Consider the following 20760-nt stretch of genomic DNA (forward strand, 5'->3'; position numbering starts at 1 on the left):
GCTCAATTCCCTGCGGTCCCAACTGGAAGAGCCAACAGACCGAGAATCAAACTGAGAGCCTCCGAATCTCGTCTCAGTGTGAGGTTTCTGAAGGTGCGTGAGCAACCCACGTCCTCATCAGCACTATTTCCGTCATTTTTTGTTTCTCCCTGCTGCTCCGTTTAAAAACAGGACACGAAGGGTTTATGTGTGGGGATTTATTGACCCTTATGACTGTAGAAAGATCTGTTCTAAGGGTGGTCGTGTTTTGATTCTTGTTTACCATGCAGAAGCAAAAGAAGATTCTCTACCTATTGAACGGATCAACTGTGGTTTACTTTTAAAATTTCATTGAGGATGGATTTTAAGACTACGAATTGATTAAAATAAGAAAAATACCTTTCTTAATTTTTAAATCATTATTTAAAGAATCATTTCCTACTTTGTTAAAAAAACAACAACCTAATCTCAATTCTATTAAAATTCTTAGATATTAAATCAGTATTTATTCATTCAGATTTCGAAAAATTCTGTAGCGGAGAATAAAAGAGCATTGTCCGCAATATATGATACCTATATAAATGTTTCATTCAAGATTAGAGATAGGTAATTCACAGAAATATTCAAATAAGAACATGTAAAATTTTAACAATGTCTAAGAATAATGAAAAAATAATAGCAATAGTTAAGAATCGATTAGTGGTATTATTTTTGAATTTCCAGAGGAATTATTAAACAATACGTATTTTCCGTAAAAGCTAAATATTATGCGAAAATGTCGAATGCGAAATTGTATTTTATGAGAGAAGATGAATTTCGATTATTTTCATGTTTATGTCGGTCTATAAATAATATGTAGTTATAATTTCTTATTCGACAACTTTTAAAAATGATAATGATAAAAAAAAGAGAATATTTTTAATCAGGGAAGAATTCTATCACTATTTGGACTTTTTTTATTTTTATATTATACAAAAGAATGCAATAGTAGTAATTATGTGACACAACTTATATTATATTATGGAAAAATCATTTGAATTAATACTGAATGAATATGAAAAAAACAAGCTCTCAACTGATTTACATTATAATTTTTTAAAACATTCTGCTAAATAAGAATTTTTTTTTTCAAATATGCTCTTAGAGAATATTTTGAGATTTAAAATGCATTTTTTTTTCTTTTATTCAGCTGTCATTTTTCTTATGTTAATTATAATCTGAATGGATATAGCATTAAAGAAATGAATCTTAAAATATTTTATTTTTCTTTATTCTTTTAGCAAGTGGCTGGCTGAAAGGTGATTTAATTTGTGTCAATTTAAGCGAATATTCTTTTGATTAAGATCTAAAAGTTTTGATTATATTTTATTTACTAAATAGACAAATGATTAACACACATTTTTCATATTTCAATAATTATGATCCATGTATTGCTACAATGAATTGCAAGGAAAGAGAAAGTTTTTATTTTGTTGTAAAAAATAATTCTGTAAAGCGCAAACTATTTCGATGGTTTATAACCAAACTAAACTTTAATTAATTTTTAAAAAAACTTGCACCTTTGATTTGTTATATAAAAATACAGCATGATATGAATTAAAAAACATATTTTGCTTTGTGGAATAAAAACTCCACGTTTAAATACATTTCCGTAAAACTAAATATAAAGCATCAAATATATAATATTTTCTTGGAAGAAGTATGCAATATTCTTAATATTTTACATACTTTTTGAAGAAAATTACAATTTATTACAATAAATGCTCCATGCCTACTGACCAAAGAATTTCGGGTTGACAAATTCTAACTGTATACAATTTAGAAATAGCATTATATTCTCACATTGCATCTTCTTAGAACTACTAATATCGTACTTATTTCTGTTTACTGCTGGTTTTCAACATAAATATTAGTTTTTTTATATATATTTTAATTATTATGGGCTTCTTACTCTGAACTCCTTAAGGAGTACGGTTTATATTTTTACGGATTATATACAGTTGAATCCAGTCTATTAATATTATGAAAAAATGTGCTTCCCTTCTTCAGAGTAAAATTTTATTTAAATAGAATTTTTCGAATTCCAAGTTTATGATAAACAAATCAATTTAAATAATAGAAAGGATTTGCTCATAATAGGAGATGGGAGATAAAGAAGTATATGGAATCTAAATTGAAAATTTTCTATTGAAGAATTTAAAATATATTTAATTAAAATCTATGGGAAAAAAATACCATTTCTGCGATTACAAATGAAGGGAAAAAAACAAGTTGGGTTGGATAAAGGGGAAAAAATATAAAGAAGCTAACTGAGAGTTTTTGAAAAGGATAATGTCGCCATCAAAGTAATTTGATTTTGAATTGCAGATTGAAAAAATTTTATAGGACATTAAAAGATTAGAATTTATAATTATAGCTGAAAATCAACACGTCTTCTCTGGAAAATTATCAAAAATACAGCCCAAGATCCTGAGACCTTTTTTTTAAAAAAGAAAAAAGAAACTTGCATCATACGCTGGAAGATCCAAAATTAATTCATTGAGAATTTCAGACATGTTTTTTTTAAAAATTTTACCAGATCATTTTTGATATAGTTTAAGATTAATTAGATTTAAACGCTTTTATTAAAGATTTTAAATCTGACATACCAGCTTTAGCTATTCTCATAATTGTTAAATCTGAAATAATTATAATTTGCTTAATTTCGTGTTGGCTGTTTCTTCATCAGGTTGGGTAACAAGAAAATAAGGTTGATTTTATTACAAGTATGCCAAGAAAAACCTGACGTTACCACGGTTGCTCTACTACGCTTTGTTATTAGACTGAAATATCATAAGAGATGCATAGCATAGGTTGAGCGCCAATATTTGTTTCTAAAGATTCTGCTCGGCTTTGAAATTAAAAGCTCAAAATTCCTGATGAACAGGGATTGAATTAATGGTCGACCAAGTAGTTTCTAAGAATTCATCTTGATGTTTTTATTCGATTTTTTGAAATTCTGTGGCGTGATTCTCCTGATCAGATTTTTATTCCAGTTTATTAAATTTCGGAGATAATATGGTCACGGTTGCACAGTTGTAGCTTTTATAGGATTCTATTCAATAACAATATTGTTTACAACGAAACAGACAGCTTATAATATTACCGATATCTTATAATCAAATTTTCCACTGCAGTAACAATATTTTCACCATACTCAAATTCATTTACAACATTCTTTTCCCATTCTACATTAATATCTTCGAGATCATAATTGTAAATTTGTTTGACAATTTTTTATACCTTTGAGAGAGCCTCATATACTTTTCTAGATCATAAACATTACTTATTTCTGTATTTAAAGGAACTTTGTTATTGATAATAAATACAAGACAAGATAAATATATATATTTGACTAGGAAAATGGAAGCGTGGGATTTTTAAATTTATCTTTCTGTTTCCTGTGATGAGAAATATCAATTAATCATTTAGCACGCAAATGTTGTCTACTTTGTGGTAATAGTTTCGGATGAATCCATTCTTGTTTTAACATGATTTGTCCACAAAGCACGAATCTTAGATATACGCATATTTGAAGAAATGAATGTTGTGGAATTGTACTTACTTGCTCTGAATCCGAATCTCAACCTGAAAGAGACGTTTGAAGTTCCAGTTATTCTCACCTATTAGAATAATTGGTACATCAAATTCGAGCTAGACTACAACGGTAAACTATAGCGAGATACTTCTGCAAGAATTATATGCAACTCCCTTAGAAACATTTTAAAAACTGGTGCATAGACTTTCCCATAGAATAGCTGCCGTCCCTATAGAAAAAAAAAATTGCTTATTTCATATTAATGAATGGCACATCTAACGATACGCAAAACGTAAAAACATCCGATTATGAATGGAATATACATCTGTATATCTCTGTAGATGCATATAACTAAAAAATATCAAAATGTGGAAAATCCTTCACCACTTAATATCTCTTTGAAAGAAACTGAAGTGCAGCACATTGCTTTGGCGATATCTTTCTGAAACTTCATGGTATTCAATTAAAAATTTTATATTAGCTGCTGTATATAAATGGCTACAAAATACATGTAAGTATTCAGTACAACAAATAAAATCTTGATGAAAGCCGCAAATAATTATTAGCTCTCTGTGAAATCGAGTGAGCCCAAATCTTTCACTTCTTCATAAAGTTCTAGTCAGATCCCAATATACTCTCGTGACAGAATTTTCCCTACACTATGTGAAATTAAATATATTGGCCTACGTTCAAGGTCAATTCTTTGAGCCTTCAACGAAAAGATTTGTTGGGTTGTTTTTTTTAAGGAAAAATTAATAATATGAAAATTGAACAAAAATTTTAAAGAATCATTAAAGATATCAAAAATCTTCTTAATACATCATAGAAGGAAAATTTTATTAATCAAAACGTTAACAATAAAAATATTATTTTCGTTATACAATATTTTTTGAGTTTTAAGACAGAGTGAAGATCATTTTTGTGCAATCATATTTGCGAAAGATATGGATAAAAATTTAAATATTCTATTTAATTTTTAATTAATTAATATTCCTTCTAAAATAATTATAGTTCAGATTTCTAAACTCCAAAACATATTTGTTTCAAATGGGGCAGTTTTAGTTCCAACGATCTGTTTTGTTGAGAGCCAACACATTTGCTAATATTATTAGAAGAAATAATTAAAGTTTTTTTTTTTTTTTTTGTTGTTGTTGCATCTTAGAACGCATCCACATTGCTTATAGAATCTTTGTCAATCTTGTAGAATTATTCTATTTCTGATGAAAATTTTAAAATTTATTCACTTATCTGTATATAAAAATGACTAAAGCAGTTTGATGGAATTTCTGTTGTAATCTTAAAAGACTGAATAAAATAAAAATTTTCATTAGCTTAGAATGATTGAAAGGGAGGAATACAAATGATTTTGTCAGTTAAAAATAAAATATTATTCATGAATTTAACCAAAGGATACCTTGTAGTAGACCTTGTCAGATAATCAAATCAAAATTATTTGATTTGATTATCTGATTTACACAGTTAATTTAGAAAAATGCAGTTTAGCAAAACTGATCAGCATTATGTATTATCTATTTATGATTTCGATACGTATTATTATTTATGATTCAATAGAAATGAAAGAAATGAATTGCATATGGGAGTTCATTAATGTGATTCGGTAAATTTTCCTTAGTCAAAATGTCGTTAACATTATGTGTAACTTTCTGAGAGATGGCAATGATCCAACCAGAAACACAATGGAAATCCATTGGTATAACAAATAACTAAATATGCTCCTTTACTCTTCGGACTATTTTTAAACTTTGAGTGATGCAACTAACTTTTATTTTCTGAAGTGAATGGGAAAAGAACTTTGTGAATGAACTTTGTTTATGATCTATTGAGCATATGTATATACAGTAAAACGTTGTAAATAGAAAATAAAACATTTCCAAGTTTTGCCTTTTTTAATTTTAATATACATATAGATTACTCTAATAGCTAATACCTCAAAAATATGTTTATTTGTTTTGAAATTCGCCCAATTTATGATTATCCACATGTTTATGCTTTAAACGTAAAATAAATTTCATTGTCAACTTGAGTTTCTAAAAAGGTTATCAATAAATGGTCATTATATTTTATAATAGAAGAAAAAAAAATAATACTCTGAAGACTTCATTACAGATTCCTTACAGTTCATTTGGCAATTTTTTATCTTCTACTTATCTTTTAAGATAAAATATGGATGCATATGCAAGCAATTAAAAAATTACTCCTCGTATTCTTGCTTTCTTACTTGCTTTGCTTTCAGACAAAAATTATTTCAGCTAATCTGGAATAACGAGAGCGATGAATTTTTAAATGATAAAACGTTTTCTATAACTCAATGGTATTGTTTTTGTTGATAACAATTATTTCACTTCTCCACATCACTGGTTTTAAACTGATTCTCTTGTGGTGAATGTTAATTATTATATCCAGAAATTTTGCAAGAAATTTGTTTACCGTTTTACTCAATTGTCAATATGAAATGTTAGCCTTTATTTGTATTTTAAATTTTTGTTCCTTGCTTATGACAATATTTCAACTATAAACATATTTTTTTTATTTAATAAAAATGCAATACAGTTAATAAGTCATTTACAGATTATAAAACGGTTGTTTTTCTATTTAATGCAGCAGCAAAAAGAATTTGACATTTATTCAACTAAAGAATATCATTCTTTTACCAGCTAAACTTTGTGCAGCATGCTAGGTTTAAATAAAATTCTTGAATTCAAAGATTCTTTGTTTTTGGATATTGCTATAGCTATTTAAAGGAAGTAGAGTACAATCAAATACCTAGCAAATTATGAATACATATAAAGCCAAATATAAAAGGATAAGTTTTGCCTTAAAAGATATAAAAGAATTTTATTTAAAAATAGGAATCATTGAATCCAAAGCGTTCATTGGTACCGTAACTAGTAATGCTAAATTTTCAGAATGTGTATTAAGTAGTTATTTACTTATTTTTTGGCAAAAAAACTAATTCTAATTTTTATTATTTATTTATTTATCTAATATTTAAGCTATACTATTAATGATAGTTCATATTGCTTTTAATTTCTTTATATTAAATCATTTTTAATACGAAAAGTCTATTTAATACATCGTATATGCAAAAAGTAGAAGATATTAAAATGCAAGTGACTTTTACACTGATTTATAGCATGTTGTTTAAGCGTAAAATAAAGGGTCTATTTTGAATTTCTGAAAATGGGTGTTAAAAAAACATTCAAAATGTTTTAAATGTTAGGAATGACGAATTAATATGCTTGTTTATATATTCAAAGTTAAAAACACGGTGGAGCTTACATATTGAACTTTGATTCCTCAAAAATCTTCACACATCAAAAAACTTTCTTCACGAATCTCTGATTTTCAAAAGAAAAACAGTTTTTGCAAAGCGAAAAAATTTCTGTAAATCGAATAAATATTTTCGCATGAAAGATTACGCTTCATTACTGTAATCAAAACTGAAAAATTATAATTATAAAAAAACTTTCTGATTTTTACTACAGCCGAAATTCTCTGAAAATCAGAAATCGCTAAGCAGTAAATACTTGACAATATACCACACGTTATTCTTAATTCCTTTCTTAATTTTTTTTGCTACTTAGCGCCAGGTTTTTAATTTAAATTCAGTTCCATTTAAATCCTCGGTAATGATAATGACACCAAATCGCAAATCTTTAAGAAAAGAATGTAGAAAGCAGAATGGAAAATAAAGACACTGTAAGAAAAGATAAAATACTTGCAGGAAAAGGTATTCATAAGTTTGAGAAATAGTTGTTGACTGACATTTTTAAATAAATTTCTTTGCATTTAATAAGAATTTTTTTTACTAATTAATTATGCAAAAATGGTTTATTACAAAAGTGATATGAAATGAAATTATTTAAATTTTTATGCATTGAATGTTTTTTCCATGATTGTTCAAGTTCGATGTATAAAAATTCTACTGTAGGTACATGTGTAGACAACCCCTTACGACATGTTTTGAATAAGAAAGGCTTATTCTTTTGAAATTTTTCTTTATTATGTGTACAATGAACGATAGCAGAATAAGTTAAGATCTTTATTCATTTATTATCATTTAACTTTTTTTTTTATTTAACTGAATATATGTATTTTGTTTCCGACATTGCAATAGAAAAAAGAAAGTGCGAATTGTCATCTCAAAGCTAGTATTTCTTTTAAATAATTGATTGAAATTAAAGCTGTATACATTTAGTACTTGCCATTGTTTACCTACCTAGCTTCCTTCATGTCATCTATAATATACACTTGTTAAAGTGATTTTTTTTTCAATAACTTGGAACACATTTTCATGCCATCTTTAGCCAAGGACGAAGGTTGATTTTAAAAACATAATTAATTAATCAGTTACGATATTTTCATTGAATATTCTTAAGTATTCTCTTACGTAGAGTAATATTTAAAGAATTTTTTAATGATTAATTTAGCATTTTAAGGATGCATAATAGTTTTATGGTTCCAGTACTTAAAAATGCATTATTCCTTAATAAAAAGAACATTGCAGTAATTATCTAATTATGAAACAACCGGTATTCACAAGTTATTAACAATTATGAATTACGTTATGAAAGCAGCGGCGGCTATTGTATATATTGTCACCGTTTTTTAAAAACAAAATTCACAAAAGTGATATTTCATTTAGATCTAAATGCAAAAAAAAAAAAATTCCTCTAATTTAATCAATATTTTCCTTTTTTTATAATACTTACAATATGCTTGTCATTACGCGAAAAAAAATATTAAGAAATGAATTTTCTAATAAGCAACACGAATTGCCTTAAACCAATGTTCTGTTCATTCCTGATAGAAATTATTTAATTATATATGAAATTTTAAAAATGATTAAGAATCAGATTGTTAATTTTTGCTCGAAATAAATTTTATGTGTGCATTTCTTATAAACCTGATCGTTTGGAATCGATATGAAATTCCCTGCCTTTTCTAGATCTCATTTTCATTAAAGTAATATCTTAATTTTATTAAATATTTTCAGTTGCATATCTGTGTCAAGCAAATGGATAATTTAATAATCCGACACTGCCAAGCGATTGGATTCTGGGTGAATGTAGTTATGTGTATGCTAGCCGAATTTTAGTTCAAATTTTTCAGGCACCCAATATCCTTGTGAAAGTGCAGTTTTAAGGCAAAAGGAATAGAATGGGTGTCAGATTTGAGTTTCCTTTTCTGCAGTTCCTTTCATCATTTGATTATCGTTCAGAATTATTAAATCCATTTTGACAATTTTTTAAAAATTTTTGTTCAGAGTCCAAAACTTTTGAAATATTAGATTCACGAATCAAACGCATAAGAAATTGAGATATCAAGTGTAATAAATCCTTGGAGAATAAACTAAATAAGTAGACTCTGTGGAAAAGACATAATAAAAGACGCGATAAATAAAGAGTGTTAAAAAACATATTTAAAATAATATTGATATGTAGTGCACTATGAATACATTGAATACACGAAATGTAAAATTGTTATATTGATTTGTTACAAACTTTTGTTATTAAACCAGAATCTAAAAATACGAAGTTAATTCTTCTAATAAGTAATTACATTGATATTTGCCATGATGACTCAGATGGAATATATCAAATACCGGATTTTATTTCTTCAATCGTCAAGCTTTGTAGCATTTAGAAAGTATATCTTTCTGTAACAAATATGCTCTCGGTTATAAACAAACATTTACGAGTCTTGTTTTCTAATAAAGCTCAAAATCACTTAAATGCATACAGGATTGACACTGAGATTGAAGAGTGACACTGAGACTGATTTCACAATGAAACTCTATCCAGAAAAAGGGAAGAATACATTTCCATATCATTTTTAAAGCTTTCTGCCATTAGAAAAATGATACTCATCACACAAAACAAAAGTGACAAGATACAAAGAAATGAATCCTCATCCTTTAAAAGATGCAAAAATTATGTGAAACCAACTTATTCGTTTCGTTTCAGAAACAACAGCAATAAAAGAAGACATTGAAGAAATTTGGAAAAGTTTAATATAACAGAATCAACACAATTCCACGATTAATATAAATTCTCTAAAAACTCCTCATCTGAAAGAGAAAAGTGAACAACAGAATGGAATATTTATTGGAACTACTATAAAAGTGGTATAAGGAATACGAAATAAAAAAAATCTCTTCTCAATTATTGAAGATGAAAACAAGGAATGATGCCACATTTTATTTTTTTAAAATTTCAACTGTTTCATATTATAATTGTTTTAATTTTCTTCATTAAAATGTGAAATTTATTTCCAAGCCATTTTTGAGGCTGGTTTAGATGAGTCTCCCCCCATCAATAGCAATTTACGTCACAAAACTTGGAAAACTGTTGTTAGTCTTGATATCCTTCGATTTCATTTCTTTACCTACCTATTTCAAAGTACTCCATTTAGAGAGATAGAATTCCGACCTACAAATAACAACTAGTTATGTAAGTTCTTTGCCCTTGATTTCTTAGGCCTGAGAAACGCTGGAGCGAGAGAAGACCAAGGCTATTCTTAGTTAGCGAGGAATAAGTGAGAATGTTACTATTTCAGGAGGAGGTTCTTATTGGTTCTAATCCAGGTTGATGTCTAGTCTCTTAACTCCTACTCCGCTGTCAAGCTCTGCTTCCGCAGTCCGAGGTGGTTCGGATTTTGAACAGGCGTTTGCTCCAGTGGGGAAGCCCAAGGTCACTGCTTTTTTTAAGGACGTTTGGAAATTAGAGGGCTGTAAAAATGTTTGGACGGGTGGATGAATTAAGTGGGAGGGTTTATTGTGATCTATTTACTTGTTTATTGTCAGTTAATTTATAAAACGTGCGTCTGTGTTTATTATCATATGAAAACGGGGCAACTGAGATATTAGTAGATCACGTGGTTATTTTGTTCTACTTAGAGAAATGTGTAAATGCAGCGGCTACTTTGAACATAAATATTAAATGTGTAAATGATGTTATATTGCATTAAATCCTTGACGTTTCACTTTCCCCTGATTATTAAGACAAAATTTATATTTATATTTTTATTTGCAGTAGCCTTCTTTGCCGACCAGCTCTCTTGGAATTTTGACTGTTTCATTTCAATAAACTATTTGAAATTTGATGTCTATAATTTCTTCAAGCAAACAATTTTAAGTATCAAATTGTAATAAGCAACAAAGCCTTGCCATTAGTCTAACACTGATTACACTTGTTTACATTAGCAATACATTTTTATACTAATATTCTAACATTTTTTATTTTGTCTATGAATCTCCTTAATCAAATGAAGCAAATCATGATTTCATATTAAAAACGTAATTGTTCGGTCAACCCTGTTATAATTACACATACCGTTGAACTGTAGCCTTACTTTCTCATTCTTCAAATAAACCGCATATATGATTAAAATAATTCTTCCTCCTTAGCTTCAACAATCGGTGAACATCACGCTATTAAATATTTGATGAAACAATATAAAAGTTTGAATTTCATTTGCAATAATAAAAAATAAATATATGAAATTTAAAATATGCAGAAAAACATGTTTTAAAAATTGTCAAAAATAAGGGGGGGGGGAATTGCACGATAGCTGAATAGTTATCATTAAAAAGAATATGAGTTTTAAAATGGCGCAAAAGTTTTTTTTTTGTACAATATTTTTGGAAGTAATAATAGAAAAAATTTCAAAATCTCGCTTAATTTTTTTAAAAATAGCGCCGAAGTAAAAAATTTTATCCTCCAAAGGATGTTTATGCCAAATTTGGTACCTTTAGATCAAAATATCTAACTTGTCAGGTGTCAACATTATATACACATTCTTCTTTATTATTAATAGAAATATTAATAGTTTACGTAAACACATGTTTTTTATCTTATATATTTTGAAGATACAAAACATGAATAATTATTTTCGGGTAATCATAAATTTTAACATTATTGTCTGTTTAAAGAAAAACGATCACGATTTAATAGTTCTTTCTGTGGACGTTAGGATTGTTGTCTTTTTCGATTGAAATTAAATACTAAAAGAAACAAGCGAAACAAAATAATATTAGAACAGTTAGTAAAAAAAGATCAGATACTACAATTTAAAAGCAATATGTTTTAACATTTGTTCACACATTTTGCATTTCAAAAGCCAGAAGTTTTCTGTAATGATTAATTATATATTGGATGTTCAAAAGAATATCTAGATTATCTAATAAAATATTTCCTTGAAGAAACATTAATGATTCTTTACATAAAATATCTTATTAAATTAGAACCATAAATCTTATAAAAATATTAAATTACGGATTACTTTTTGGTAGGAAAAGATTATTTAGATGTATGTGTGTTTGTCTGTTAGCGCTTTACTGATCAGATTGAATGGCTTAGAGCTACCAAATTGGACACAAATAAACTTTAGAGGGTGGGAGTAAACACCTGAAATGCTTTTTTGAAAATTTTGAATAACATTTTAAGGTATCCGAACACGTTGAAATGGTCAATTTTGACCAAAAATGACATTAAAATTTTTTTTTATTGGATACACCAGTCTTTGAGCTATTTAAAACAGGTTTACTTTTATCTCTACGTTAATTAGAAGTCAAGATATTAATATTGTCTTAATGATTGGTAAACAGGAAGTGTACATGTAAATAATCGGAAGTACCAGTTAAAAATTTATATAAGCACAAATTTAATTTTAAATCCAGAAAATGTTTTGCAAGGCAAAATGCAAAATGCCAATGAGAGTTTCAACTATCTTTTGTGGAAATTTGTACCTAAAGATGTCTTGCCCTTTAAACATAAGACAGACATAAATGCCCCGAACTCTCAGATTCGGGGCATATATGTCTGTAATACATTTTAATGAAGATTTTATAGGATTACTGAATATTCTTAGGGTTATTTTAGTGTATTCTAGTGCAAATGCAGTTAGAGCATTTGCTGAGCTCGACAAAGATAGAATGAATGAATCTAGACGGCATTCACTGCCAAATGCAAAAAATGTCAGAAAGAAAAATAAAATAATTAAAAAAGGAAAATTATCAAAAGCTGAGGAGAAAGAAGGTATAACCTATGAATGTGGTGAATTTTAAGTATTTACACACATAATTTATTATTAAAACATATTACTGAATACTTTAAATGCACTTTTCTCAAAATTGATTTTTACTAATTTTTTGCTCACTTCAAATCAAATAACTCAAAATATAATTATTATATCGCTAGGAAATTTGGTAAACTTTGTCTTTATACTATTTTCTATGGAATGAACTAAAAGAATTTATATTGAGTGAATATTTTTTTAATTTACAGCGTATTGTTTGAATAATAACGTTATAAATTTACTAAAAATTTCATGATAAATCATCGACTGGCTCTAAACTTTTTATTTATTTTTATAACCATACGATTGAAGGGCATTCCCTAGAGAAAACAATGTAGTTTATTTTAGTATAAGATTTGTTCGGATGAGAGGTATAGTTTTTGGTGTGGCCAATTTGAAGTTTTTAAAGAATTTGTTTAACTTTATGCTATTAAATGCCAATTTTCAAAAACGTTTTAATGCATATTTCGAATATTGACATCCTATTACTAATTTTTAATAATCTTAAACCCAGAAATATGGTTAAACTATGTCTACACCATGTTTTTCTAAAACAGTGCTCCGAACGTGTTCGGATACCTTAAATGGTAAAAATAATCATGTAAAAAATTGGAGTTTTTCTATGATAATTTTCGAAAACTTTATTGCACAAAAACAATTTTTTACACCATTTCTAAATTCAAAAAATAATCTTTTTAATGATACTAATTAGTTAAATTTTTTTCCTTAAGTTTGATAATTTCGTAAAACAGGTTTTTTTTTTTTTTTTTTTTTTTTTTTTTTTTTTTTACATAATTTTTAATAATACATTTTTGCAAGAAACTTATGCCATCTTTATCATTTCAACAAATGCTTAGTTGCATGTCTTTTTTTCCACTTTGAAAAGCTGAGGAAAAATGAATTTGTGTATTATCAAATCAGCTTACATGCGAACTAGAAATTGGAGCCACAATATTGTAAAGAAACAAGCAATTAAAAAATGAATATTTATTACCTGCATTATGGTATGATTCATACCGGCACTATCATGTAATTGTCTTTCATACTATGCCATAGCGAGTTCTATAAGAAATATGCATGGACACAATAGAATAGGTGCAAGTCTTTTAAAATATCAGGACTTTAATTTCTACATAATTCGATGTTGAAAAGTACTTTGTAGAGCAAATCATGATCATCAAAATATACGACAAATTTAACTGAAATGAAACATAATTAATATTTGTGATGATCTAATAGGTAATGGAAATGGAATTTAATAAAAACAGAATGAACTCATATACGATTAAAGAAATGTTTCTAGAAGAAAATGAAGTTAAACGGGAATGTTCATTTTTATTTGCTTTCAAAAATTTTAAAAAACATCTTACCTTTTAAAAAAGTTGGAATAAGATTTTTGGAGAAACTTTTCTAATTATTGAAATATGGATTCAATAATTAGAATCAATAATTAGATTCAATAATAGAATAAATCGAACGAATACATTGAAGTGGAATTAATAGTAAAAATTTCCCGAATAATAAGAATTAAATAAAATTATGAATTTAATATTGTTATTGTAATTACGCCATCTATATTAATTGATTTTCATAGTCTAAAGCAATTAATATTACTATATTCCATAACATAAAGAATTTTAAAAAGTATGTTAATTTTTCACATTAATCTACTTAGAAAAGATTATAGCTTTTGATGTTTTGTGTTCAATATTTATCTTTCGTGGAAAAAAAAATAGATTTATGAAACACGAGGATAAGTTTCTTTACAAGAAGTACCATACAATGCCATTATTAGCTCCTCCTCTTTTTCCTTTTAAAATTACTAATGAAATATTGTATACTCAAGATCGATTACAGACGCGAATTTATAAATAACATAAAAGATGCACAAGATCTTGTTCCCAAATTAAATATCGTTTTACCATTTGATTATATTCACAAAAGTATGTGAGAACAGAAATAAAGGAAAATCAAGCTGAATCATTTTTTTTGTGTGTAATGATTACTATTATATGGCTCTTAGCCAAAATTTCTTGTCAATTATTAATAAAAATTATTTTTACGTTTTTATTTGAGCAAATATTCTAATTATTTTCCATGTAATAACAATTTTTATTTTTTACGAAATGTAATATATATATATATGTATAGAGTATTTTTATTTTATATAATTTTAATATATATACTTTTTAAACTAAAAATGATACTATTTTTTATATTAATATATTTTTAGTAAAAAAATTGATTTGTGTACGACAAATTTTAATTTTTAAAACTGATTTTATCTCTCTATCACCTAACATGAAAATATTCATGCTGAATTCTGCTACTTTTTCCATTCGAAGATCTATCTTCATTAATTTTCAAAAAGGAGTCGATCTAGCGCTTAGATGATTAATGAAGTAGGAGCATTCTCATATAATTCTTTCAAAATAAAAATTTAGAAAGGGAGATGAAACTTAATCTTCCATTGGCGTTAGTTTGTACAAAAATGAAGACAAATGGAAAGTTGCCGTTTTTACAATTCCAGGGAGCTTAAATTAGTTCCGCCGTGACATATAATTGATTGGGTGATTATTTAACATCGCCTTCGGTTGCCAAAAGAAACAGAAATAGACACATGATGAGAATTTTCAAACATATTAAGAACTATTAATATGTACTTCTGAAATTAATTTTATATATAAATTGCTGCACATTTTTTAATTTTTGAATTAATAGGAACCGTTTCCAAACATGACCTTATTCCTAGAAATGCGTACACTAAAAGTAAACAGATCGCAGTCTTTAGGTGGAACCTTTTGGAATTCTGAAAATGACATTTTTGAATTGCATTTTTTTAGATTCCTATTTATTTCAAGGTCATAGAAGAGTAGATGAAATTCTAAAGTTTTAATTTTGGAAATTACATCAGAAGAAGGAATATTTATTATTTTATTGCTCAGAAATAAAACCACATTTAACTCTTTTGTATTTAAACTAAGTAGAAAATTAGTTTTTTAAAAAAATATTTGGTTGGGTCTTTCTCCCTTCAATCGCTTTAAGATTTTGTTATATCACTCTTACTTAAATGCAAGTAAAGACATGTTTGAAACTACTGTGAACAAATTTCGAAACATGAGATTTCAAATTTAAACTTCTGAAAACTTTTTAAGAATATATTTTTATTAAAATCTTTTGGCAGAATGCTAGATGGCAGAAGAATTTGTCAAGAAAACAAAAGAATCACTGCCAAAAATTTCAAATATTTCACATTTCATTATGCACATTAAAATTCTTTACTTTTTAAAATAAAACATGCATAGAAATCAAATGAATTTCTTTGTCATATCGTGAGCAATTAAGGCAGAGCATATACAGTAGTGATTGCATTATACTAATATTTCATCCAGGTATACATTATTAGAAGATAATAAATGGTCCTTATTATTGGAAGAGAAATGTTTACGCCAGTAGCTAAGTAGAAATTAATGAAGGTGTAGTTTATAATAGCACAGATTTATAAAAAATCTGCATCTTATCTGTGGTTAATGTTCCGTTCATGGTTCTCAAGGCTCTTGCGTGAAACACCTCATGCTCTCAAACAATATGTCGCTTAATATAGATTGTTTTCAATTTGTAATTCATTTCGCTTTCAGTGAAGACAATCAGGTGTACAATTTCCTTGCCTACGAATGCTCCTTCCCTCTTCTCCTGTCTGTTCAAATGCATAAAAATAACTACTTCACAAGCATCAGCTTAAATCTTGACTCCTGAGGTGCATAGTAAAAACAAAGCTTTTATTGTCTTATTCTGATAAAATAAAAGCACTCGCGTGAATATAGACGAAGCCACATAAGTCATTTAAAAAAAAATCAACCAAGCATACCTTGCTGAAGAAGTACACCACACTATGGCAAATGTTTTCAATCCTATGGTTAAAAAGAGTATTGTATAAGAGCTGACATTTCATTTTCACTAGTTTGAATAGTTTTCAGTCTCCTATTTTTGCCTGTAAAAATTGAACTCATTTCAAACAGGCCTTCACTCTGGTTATTTCTGAGAGGGCAAATGCTTAAAATCAAAGACGTGCCGCCTGAAGTCAGCGGAATTTTCGCTCTCTTTCTCTGATAGCTAACAACACACCTAATTAATGATCTGCATTAAAAATAACGTTTCTTTGCACTGCTGGGCAAATATGAACTAGGCTCTTGTACCTCATTCTCAATATACTAAGGATATTCTAGCGTCGAAATCTGATAAAACGCTTAAAATAGTTACACTAAATACAGAAACAAATATAATATATGAATAGAAACAATGTAATTAATTTTGACAGAGTTCAAATAATTTTATTATCAATCAGGAATTGACGTATGCTTGTTTTAGAAAGAACATTAAAGGTATCATTTTTAGAGCTTAACAAAGAGATTAACAATTTTGAAAAAGATGATAGTTATAGAAAATTAGTACATCCAAATTAAATTTTAAAAAAAACACATAGATGCAATTCACTAAATTTTTATACATATAGTATCATTATTTTAGTACGTGATAAATCGGCAAATATATATTCATAAATTATATTTATTTAAATGCGAAATAAAAGCATATTCAAACAATTGATAAATGCATATTCTTTCTTCATCATGTAAATGAAGAAAAATATTAGAGGTGTAATTCTACTCAAATTATTTTTTAAATATCTATGAGACTATCAGAGATTATGGATACTATTCTTTTTTATATTAAAAAGCATTAAAGTGCAAATAAGAATTGCAAGAAGTCTATTTCAAATAGTTGCTTAGTCAAAAATTTTAAAAGTCAAATATGCATTAAATTTCTAATGCCAAAGTGTAATCCTAGTTTTTAAAAAGATATCTAGTGATTTTAATGTCATAATTTTAAAAAATTAAAACTGTATTTGTTAATAAGCATAAAGCTTTCCTCAAGAAAAAAAAAACTACAAATTCAGTTAAAGACTATTTTGCTGTAATTTTGGTAAAATCCAATAGAATAAGCGAACGCATGTATTGCTCTACTTTAGTCTTACATTAAATCATTTGAGATATTAATGTTTAAATAGTGACGATACATAATTTCATTTTCAAAACAAAACATTTTAATAACAGACCAAAAAGAAATAATAATTAATTGCAGTCAATAGAACAAATAATTTTATGTTTTAAAATTATTGATTTTTGTAAGAATAATTATGCACAAATTTGATGTTACTTTAGATTCAAAAACTGCATTTCACTAACTAATCTGAAAGATAAAGAAAGGGGAAAAAATATAAAACTGTTCATTATTATATTCACTTTTACTGGCATAGTTGAAAATGAACAAGGCATATTCAAAAGATTAGACTTTCCATTACTATTTAAATTGATCGGTATTGGCTTAATTTTCTTGTTATATTGACTAACACACTAACACACACACATTGACTGTGTGTGTGTTGTGTGATCTTAATAACATTAAATATAACAAATTTATCAGGTAAATTCAATACTTTTTTTTACATTCAAATGGCAATCATATCAGCTGAAAATTAATTTTAAAAAGGAAAATAAATTTGAAACGGCCTGTTGATTTTCAAATATGATTATTAAATATAAAATTTTATAATTACGGCATTTTTTTATTAAAGAAACGAGATTACATTGTATTTCAAAATAAGATGTTTAAATTTTTGCAAGAAAATTTCTTATGGGCAATAAATTAAAGAAGATTGTAAAATTTCGAATCCCCAGAATAACTAACATTAAACAATTGCTGTGAAAACAGAAACTTTTTTGTTTTTTAAAAGGTCAACCTACATATATACCAAACCAGAAAGGGGCCACGTGAGCTCTAGAAACGGAGTTGCAGTGTTAAGCGTTAAGTATGTATGAAAGAAATTGGCAGTAAACTTGTGCAAAATATATTATATATCAAGAAACTGCAAAAACATTGTTTCAATATATACATTTTTAGCAATGCAAGTTAAGGTTTTAATTTTTACATTAAATGTAATTTCAGTTCCTAAAAATGCTTTATAAAAATGATCTTAGTTTATTTATAAATTTATTAATTAATTATCAGTGAAATATGTATTTCTTGCTATATATATATATATATATATATATATATATATATATATATCTTGTAATTATATATAATATCAAGATATATATAAATATATATAATAATATTTGAGTTATCAAGTATTCAATAGCATTTCAAGAAAATATTGTTTTTATATTTTGAGAAAATGCACCAAACGAAAATTTTTTTAACTCCAACTTTATAAACACTATGTAGCGTGACTCAGACTTTTAAATTAATAAGCCTAAAATCAAGTCATTCATTGAAGTTATAATTTTCAACATGAAAAGTTAATTGAATTCATTAATTTCTTCTATGTTCAGATTAAAAAATAGTAATAGATGTTACAGATAAAACACATAATGCGAATGATGAATATTAGCATATTATGATAATTGTGATGTTGCATATTATGTAATTGTTCAGCAATTATACTCATATTTGTAGAGTAGTAAAACTGTAGTATTTATGAAATTCAAAAGTTCTATTAACTCCCTCTTCTTTATCTCTACGGATGATTTCTACGACATATTTCAAATTCCTTGGTTTCTACTTTCTAAAAATATTCCATAAAATTAGTAGTCATCACTTAATGTGATTTGTAATAAATTTAACTAATTCTTTGACCTTTAATTTCATTAATTCTTTAAGTTATTAATTCTACTGGAATATTTAAGTAAAACTGTTTAATTGTTTTTTTTTTCACATAAATTCTTATTCTTTTAGAAAACGTATTCACGCACTACAATGAATTGAAATTGAATTAAATAAAAAATTGGAGTCAGTAAAGTTTTAAATTTTTTTTATTTGAAGTTTAATTTTTGTTATAATTTTCTAATTTAATATTTTTAAAAAGACCATAAAAATAAATATAAAAATGTATGGAAAAACAAGCGATCGACTTTAAGTACTTCACTTCACTTCAAGTAAAATATTTTTCTTCAACTTCTTGTGTTTCTATAGAATCAGATTTTTTTTCTTCTTAAATAGAAATTTTTAAAATTATTAGCAATATTGATTTGTCTTTTTTTTTTATTTCCTTCACCAGTCCACACACATAATCATTTATGAATGGCATATATTTATAATTAATTCTGCACCTTCCTTTTTTATATTCTTCTTTCTTTATTCGTTAAATGGCGACTCATTTCTTTTTGTTGAAAATTTTAGCAAGAATTTGTTGGATAGTAAAAATTTATAAAAACGACCATAGCTTAATAATATTCTGTTATTCATTACACTGAATTTAAGCGGTGAATCAGTTCGCGGACTATTGTAGGTAGTAGTTAAAGGAAGTAAATTCTGGAATATGGTTAAAAAACAAAAATCCAACAAATTAATTAATTGATAAACAAGTGCTCTTGAGTGTCGACCATTTTTAATAATGTTACTGCGTTGTTGAATTTTTTTCCTCAGTTTATCTTCCTCACACCTTGAACAATAGCAACGGAATCAGGATGTGAGAAAATGAAGATAGTATCGAATGTAGGGAGAAGATTCAGCCGCCTTCTTCTAGCTTCATGCTTTAGGCCGGAATAAAAGTATGGGAAGAATAAAAGAAAAGCCTGCCCCAAAAATAAACCTGGCGCCGAAATATGTTAGTAATGTGGACGGGGGGAGACTTAACAGAAACCTAATATAAGCAAACACGGCATGCCTTATATGTCTTGAGGCTCCAGAGGCACACTCACCGCTGGCGACCGTTCAGGAACACGCCCGCCATCGTTCCATGGAAGAAAACGCGGAAATAGTGCAAGTTCGGAGAGGGGAGCTTCGTCACTGCCGTCTCGTTTTCTTTTGTCTTTCCTCGACCTCCCCTTCCAAATTCTATTTTTTAAATTCTTAAAGGTGCAAGGTAAAGTTAGACAATTTGTAAATGTTTTTCGCGTCATGTCTGAATGCACAACCTTTATTTCGATGCACGAAATGAAGGCACCGTTCAATTCCTGATTTTCTCCAAGGTGATCCTAACAAGGGGCTGTTACACAGTAATCAAGATGTTACAGTTGACATTTCTTTCTGGTGTTAAGGAGGAT

Source organism: Argiope bruennichi, chromosome 9, assembly GCF_947563725.1.
Source record: "Argiope bruennichi chromosome 9, qqArgBrue1.1, whole genome shotgun sequence".
In the NCBI taxonomy this organism is placed as follows: Eukaryota; Metazoa; Arthropoda; class Arachnida; order Araneae; family Araneidae; genus Argiope; species Argiope bruennichi.